Genomic DNA, 7,689 nt, shown 5'->3' with positions numbered 1-7,689 from the left:
TTGCAATGCCATGTTAGTGTTTTTGCCTTTAGAAAACACAGCAAGGGGTAATAATATGTCACCATGTGTTTATAAAATGAAAATGATGTTCGTATTTAATGCCTATTTATCACACTATTCAGCATGTTATGTTCAAAATTATTGTAACACCAAAAAAGTATCAACTCTCTTTCTAGACAATGCTTCTAAATAAGTAATTTGGGATATGCTTTTTGTTACACAGAGAGGGTGAGGCTGCCCCTTCAATAAGGTACAGAAAATCATCCATTTGCAAATTTCAAAAATAAACTTTTCATGTCTCAACATGAAGCTTTTTACAAATGTGTTGATAGTAAATAGCTAAAGTGATTTTATTAGATCCTAATGGTATGTAATTTAATTCATGAGCACTTATTCTTATTTTGCTACACAGAGAAACAGCTGTGCAAACCGAAAGGAGGTATTGTAAAATGTGTTTATTTCCTTTAAATCTTTCGGTGAAAATACTGCTTTTATTAGAGTTTGAATTCCTGCTTAATAAGAATTTTGCAAAAAGAAAAAAGGTCTGCAAATATTCTAGACTAGAATTTTCATACCAGATGATCAGAGCAGCAATTAAGTTTACCTGAATCTGTTCTCTGATATGCTCAGGGACCTGCTATAACATATGATCTTTACTGATCTTTTCTCTCAACCGATATTTAAGCTGCAGAAACTACCCTAACAGATGAAGCCATATTCTTAAAGTTACTAACATGTAATGTTTTAACAATATGTGAAATGTGTAGAATATATTGAGTGTTTCGGATGGCGCATGACTCTTATGGAAGATGAGGAATTGAGAGTGAAAAGTAGTAAAGGAGTAAGCCTTTCAGATATATCATGTACCACTGTTGTTGGGGCTATTGGGAACATTCTCCCTTTTTACAGCAAACCTTTTAGAATTGTGCTTCTAACCTGTGTTTAACTTGTATTTAGCCTGTGCTTTTATATATTGTCAGCTCAAACACATACTTACTTTCATATGAGTACGATTTAAAGCAGAGTTCCTCTCTGCACGTACTCCATTTAGTTGGAAGAACAACTCCCGGCAGCTCTGTAGTTTTCTTGCGCATTTATTTAGATTGCAGACGTGAACGTGCCTGGCACAAACTGCCAGTTAGTTCCAGTATTTAAGGCAGTTTCTGCCTTTGTGCTGCTTCTTTTGCATTTATTACTGTTGTTGGGGCTAGTGGGAACATTCTCCCTTTTTACGGCAAACCTTTTAGAATTGTGCTTCTAACCTGTGTTTAACTTGTATTTAGCCCATGCTTTTATATATTGTCATCTCAATACCTCTAGTGTGCCGTGGTGATTATAAACCCATACTTACCTTCATCTGAGTACGAACTAAAGCAGAGATCCTCTCTGCATGTACTCCATTTAGTTGGCACTACAACTCCGAGCAGCTCAGTAGTTTTCTTGCGCATTTATTTAAATTGCAGGCACGAACGCGCCTGGCGCTAACGTGCAGTTAGTTCCGATTTGTAGCTGGTGCGTGGAGGGGCACACAGCTGTGTTGGTTTATCTAGGCCTTGTGGTAAGTTTCCATCCCTGTTGGTAACATTTGTTTTATTACGTACATGCCTACCTTTACTAATTCATCCACACGTACTGATTTTATAATCTCTATTCAGCGAAATAGACAAAGAATGCTGGCGGCTGAGCGTAATGAAGACCCAACAATTGACACCGACCTCTCGGCTCTTGGGGAATAACTTTCTCCCAAGGCTGAGCGTGGTGTCTCTGTAGCAAACTCAGATATGTGCCTTGCATTAGTACCTTTCTCCCACGCTGCCTCAACGTCCACCCTTCCTATAAGCTTTAGTCATGTACCCACTTCTAGACAGGACCGTACTTCACTGGTTATAATCAGATCGTCTTTACTGCCAACTAGCACTCAGTTGCCATCTGGGAATACCGGTACCTCCTCTATATCACTGCGTACAGGTCTACTAAATACACGTTCTATGCCCCGACTTGATTCAGAGATCATGGACCTGCTGGAATCATCCAGGCTAGATATTCTGGCACTCACTGAGTCCTGGCTAGATTCAGCCACCTAATCTAAAGCCCTTGTGTCTGTTCCCCTAGGGTTATAATCTTCTTAGAGCAGACAGAGCCCGGGGGTGGGGCCTCTCTTACTGAAAACATCTTTGCAGTACCATACTCTGACACACGAATCCCCTGCAGAGTGTCAAGTTGACCAACAATACCTCCATCACCGTAGTCATCCTCTATAGACCCCCGAGAGTTCTACCGTTATTTGAAGAGCAGTTCATTAATTTGCTTAACACAATCACCAGGTTGAACTCGCCTGTACTTGTTATGGGGGACTTCAGCTGTTGGTTTGATGCCCCACCGGTTGCTGCTACAAGATCGCTTATTGATGCCAATGATTCAATAGGTTTTGTACACTTGGTCAACTCCCCCATGCATTGTGCTGGCCACACACTGGACTGGCTACTTGTCCATCATCTCTCCCTGTCTAACCTATTAATTACACCCTGTATTTGGTCCGACCATGCATTGCATTATACTGCCGGATTCTCCTGCCAGAGCAGACTCCAACTCCAGATTGGAGATTCATATTCGCATGCGAAGAACTTTACTCCAATATTATCTCAAACTGGGCTTTTTTGAGGATTTTGACTGTGCTGAGGATCTTGCCTTACACATCACCAAGTCTCTTAGAGATGCTACCAATCAATTGGTGCCACTGAAGACTCATCTTATAAAAACAGAAACCACGCAGAAATATTGGTTCAAGTAAGACATCCTCGTTATTAGGAGAGAAAAGCGTACAGCTGAATGCCATTGGCGTAAAGATCCCTCTGCCGCAACGTTAGCTAATTGTAAACTCCTGCTTAAAAAATACAAGCAGGTGCTAAAGTCAGGTTTATAATCACATGGTCCTGAAAGCAAAATCCGGTTCAAAGGAATTGTTTTCCATTCTTCGGGATTTTAAGAAAAAAAAACACATCTGTCAATGCCAGTAAAAGATAAGGACTGGTGTCAGTCCATACACAATGCATTTTTAAATAAGGTCTCTACACACTAGGCCAATATTCAACTGATAAAAGATGCTCTGGAAGTAATGGTGTTGGATGTTAAAGAGGCAGAGCCCCTTGAGGTAGCACCCCTTGTATTCAACTTCGCTCTCTGTACCAAAGCATTTATTGTTCAATCTCTGAGATGAAACCCACCTCATGTCACAGTGATGCTTGTCCCTCCAGTTTATTTATAAAGTGCAGGGATATCCTTGGTCCGTGGTAACTAAGTTTGTCAACTAACTGCTCCTTTGGTGAGGGTAGCGCCCCTCTGTTTTTGAAGGAGGCATGGGTCACCCCCCTTTTGAAAAAGGAGTCTTTGGATCCCTTTATATTGGACAACTATCGTATTTTTGCTGAAAGTTTTGGACAAGGTGGCACATATACAATTTCAAAACTTTCTTAAGTGCAATGAGATTTTACGTCCTGCCAATCTGGTTTCCGGAAAGGTATGGCATGGAAAATGCCATGCTTGACCTGCAAATCTATCTACTATCTAACATGGATCAAGGACAATTATCAGTCCTAATGCTGTTGATCTTATGCTCAGCATTTGACCTTGTTAGTCATGATCTACTCAAGGACAGATTACAGTATCTGGCCAGGTACTCTCGAAAAGCAGCCAGCTGTATTTCTTCCTTCTTGGGAGCCACGAATTCTAAGGTGAATATTGGTGAAGTCTGTTCCGATTCCTCCCCTATCACCTGTCGGGTGCCTCAGGGATCTTGTATCGGCCCTATCCTGTTTAATCTCTACTTGATTCCATTTCTGATCTTGCTGATTAGCCTGGGTGTCGAGGTGGCCAATTACGCCGACAACACACAGATAGTCGTTAAATTGCCAGTTTCATACACCCAGGATATATTATCTATAAAGCCATTCATCTCTGGATGGCGGTTAATTCCTTGGAATTAAATGCAAGCAAGACAGAGCTCTTAATCGTAGCTCCCACTATGAGACTGAGGTCTCTGCCAGGAGAGTAGAAACAGGTCCTTCTCCTGGGTTTGTTGATCCTGGTGGTAGAGAAGGTCAAGACCTTACGAGTAGTCCTGTACTCCGAATTGTCCATGTCACATCATGTAGCATCCATTTGTTCCTCTTGTGGGCTGATCACAAAGCTCTTATGCAACATTCATGCTTTTCTAACCGCAGAGAACCTAGCCACGTTGGCATCAGTCCTTATAAACACACGTTTGGACTACTGCAACAGTCTTCTCAGTGGCTGCACATACTCCCTGCTAGCAGCCCTACAGGTCTCCCAGAATGGTGCAGTGCGGGTTGTCTCATGTCTCACGTCTCTCCAGATGAGCCCATTTGACGGCAGCCCGCCGGGGTCTACATTGGCTGCCTGTAAAACTTAGGATCAGGCATAAAACCTTGACCCTCATACATAAATGTGTGACGAACATGGCACCCCAGTATCTCACAGCTCGCCTTCAACTTCACGTCTCTTCTCGCCCTCTTAGGTCCCAACACTGCATGAGACTGGTTAAACCTAGATTCAGGTTGGTAGGGGCTGGTGGACGTAGCTTTAGTGTACAAGGCCCACATCTGTGGAACCTGCTGCCCCCAAATTAGAGAGCTGTTGAGTTAACGGTCAAGTTAAAAAAAGAGTTAAAGACGTTCCTTTTTAATCTGCCTCTGGACTAGTTCCTGTCTGTCTGAGTTGCTTTCCTCCCTAGATCCGGTACTGTTGACTTTGAGTTTCCTTCTGGTATCCCCTTGCCTCACTATCTCCTAATACTGTTTGTCTCTGGTTGTCTGTCTTGTGGTCGTATATGTGCGCGCCGTGAGGCCTATGGGCATGTGGCGCGGGCATACAAGAACTCGTAATAAATAAATAAATAAATGATGGCTGAAATCTGCCATCCCTGACATTGGTGAGATATAAGTAGAGGAAGTGAGGAATGTGTCGAATATAACGCACAAAGTACAATCAAATGATCGAAGAGCATGCAGAAATAGACACAATTGGACAGTGATAAAGAATGGAAAAGCAACAGACTGAAAAGCACAAAAGAAAAGTAGTTTGTTTCAAACTGAGATGAAATTAGTGGGGCATGAAAATGGTATTGTTAAATTGATTGCCGAAATAATCATAAGAAATTAATGTTTGAGAATCATTAGCATAGAACCATCTGAAAGTGATAGCAAAGAATAATGACGAGGACCATGACCTAGGTAACAAGATCACCAATTAGAAGAAGTAGGGATCTAGGATGACACATTCTAAAATAAGCCAATACTCTTATTAATGTAATGGAGGAAAGTGGAGAAATACATATTTTAAAAAGAAGTGGAGAAGATTGAAGTCTTGGGAACTCCTTAACGAAGGTGGTGTGAGAGCAATGAGCAACCTAAAGCATACTAAGTGAACATTGTTGAAAAGACCTGATGACATAATCATATAAAAACGCTGTAAGGAGAATAGGTTGATTATTTTGAATCACGTCGATATGTCATCAAGAATGCTATGTTTCATTTTTTATGAGTTTTAATTTACAGTATCAGTAGGAAGCAGGCAGAGTCAATTCATATACATAGATTACATTTTTGTAAAATATTGGCAAGTTATAGCAGATAGAATTGACAGGTACTGATACGAGTTATATTAAACCAGCAAATTGAGTGAAATATAAATTATGGTGCAGTCAGTTTTGGCACCTTCTTGTCTTTATAAATCAAAACAGATTTTTTCAGTTGTTCCCACATCTTCATGAATGTTTACTTAGTGCTTCATTAGTGTAGATGGGTTCTTCTGTGAAACAGTCCCTGGGTAGTTTCTGAATTGTGTTAATGGGTTCTTGTCTGATATTGGTGTCTTTCAGCATTGGCAAGCATTGTTCACAATTGGAGTAAATGAGGTTTCAGCTTCATATCTTCCCACACCAAAGGTTCCTTACAACACACCGTAGTCTCCCTTTTTCTTATATTCATATATGTATTTTTTCTTTCCATGCTCATCTCTAAACTAATTTTTGACGTGGTGTTTAACTAAGTCATCCAATGTATCAGTGTATTATTAATTAGTACTCTGCGTTGCACGGAAAATTAAAAACCAACTTGCCTATTGGCCTTACCTGCTGGGAATTCTGCTCACGCCGCACTGCATCCCTCACGCTGGTCCGAGCCTTTCTTCCGTGTTTCTTCAGGCCCCCATGGAAATTTAGAAGGTACTACGTAGTCCCTTCTCCCCTTCCATGGTGGTCATTTTCTTAGTTTACTATAGCCACCACGGAAAGAGAAAACAGACTACGTTTTTTCTGTCTGTGACGGCCATTTTTTTACATTTGTTTTTTCCGGCTGCGAAATGCAGAGCCTCTCGCAGCCGGAAAAAAACCACCATTGGTACCCCGGTCTAATGGGCCGGGGTACTAATGGCAATACGCCCCTCCACTTCGGGCCATTACCGCCTACAGTAATGCACCCGGGGCCTTCATTAAGGCCTCCGCTATGCTCTGGCCTGTAACTATGAGACCCCGGGGCATTACCTTATGCGGTAAGGACCAGCAGTCTTGAGGCTTATTGCCTAATTAACTTTGTGGGGTGTGGGCTTGGCTGGCAACAGTCCTCTCAAGCCATGTGCCGTGATGGCCACAGCGAAAGTTTAGGCACTCTGGGACTCCCTCAGCGGTAGTTATATATATATTAGCTCAGTGATCGTCACACTATAGTTAAGCTGAGTATCAAGTTCAATAGGAAACCCAAAAATGTAATTATGAATATCTTTTGACTTACATGATGAATTTGGCTGATATTTTCAGCCAAACAAAATTTTTGTCACAGAGGTCCCTCCCCCTCCCCAAACTTCAACCCCGCCCTGCCCAGACCGGACATTATGGGAAAGATTTGTTACAAAATGAAAAAGCTATTAAGGAAGCAATACAATGCTGGGTGGAATTGGACCAGGTACAAAACACCTTGGGCTCGAAGCATTGACTCGATTTCCAGGAGGGTCTGGGATTATACCAGGCAGTAGTTCTTAAAATATTTGAAGGAGAAGGGTGTGCCCCCTTATTCCAAAATTATAGCTATATCTCCCATAATGCTTTGCAGCAGAGAGGCTTTTCAGAAATGAAAAATCCTCAATTTTGATTTGTTCAATGCAAGAGATAACCACGGGTATAACAGGTATAGCTGGGGTTAACCAAAAACGAAAAGAGTAAAAAATGCCAGTTGGAGGAGGTATAGGGTGCAATGACATCAGACTAGAGATGGGGAGGGGGCGAAGGGGAAACCATGTGAAATTGGGAACTGGGGTGGGGGGGACTGGGGATCGAGTTCAAATCTCTAACGTTTTCGCATAACCTGGGTTATCGGTGGGATAACCGAGGATATGATGGAAAATTTGATTGGGAATAAGAGTGCATCGGACAAAAGGACAAGTGTTGGGGGGAATAGGAGAGGGCTAGGGAGGGGAAAATAACTTGAGGGGATTGTGGGGAGCATGGGACAAGGAGGATGGCACTTGATGAGTGATTCGGAGGGCAGGGACGTTTTTGTATTTTGCACGCATTTTATGGATAACCGCAGTTATTTGTGGGCACTTACTAATAACCAGGGGAAAAAGAGAGAGTTGATAAAATGAGGTTAATACAAAAACGGTTATTTCATAGCTGCA

The 7,689-nt window shown here is 41.9% G+C and overlaps 1 long non-coding RNA gene across 1 annotated transcript in view; it reads left to right on the top strand.

Moving 5' to 3' along the window:
- The first annotated feature begins 221 nt into the window (after window positions 1-221).
- Window positions 222-7,689, top strand: part of LOC138468474 (uncharacterized) — a 123,410-nt gene continuing 115,942 nt past the window's right edge. Inside the window, exons 1-2 of the long non-coding RNA XR_011268269.1 lie at window positions 222-250; window positions 413-439. This is a non-coding gene — a long non-coding RNA (uncharacterized lncRNA). The remainder of the gene's footprint in view (window positions 251-412; window positions 440-7,689) is intronic.

The sequence above is a fragment of the Ambystoma mexicanum genome, chromosome 4q (genome assembly GCF_040938575.1).
Source record: "Ambystoma mexicanum isolate Mex_15411 chromosome 4q, UKY_AmexF1_1, whole genome shotgun sequence".
Lineage (NCBI taxonomy): Eukaryota > Metazoa > Chordata > Amphibia > Caudata > Ambystomatidae > Ambystoma > Ambystoma mexicanum.
The sequence above is the reverse complement of the archived record's forward strand: the minus strand, read 5'-3'. Positions and strand labels throughout refer to the sequence as shown.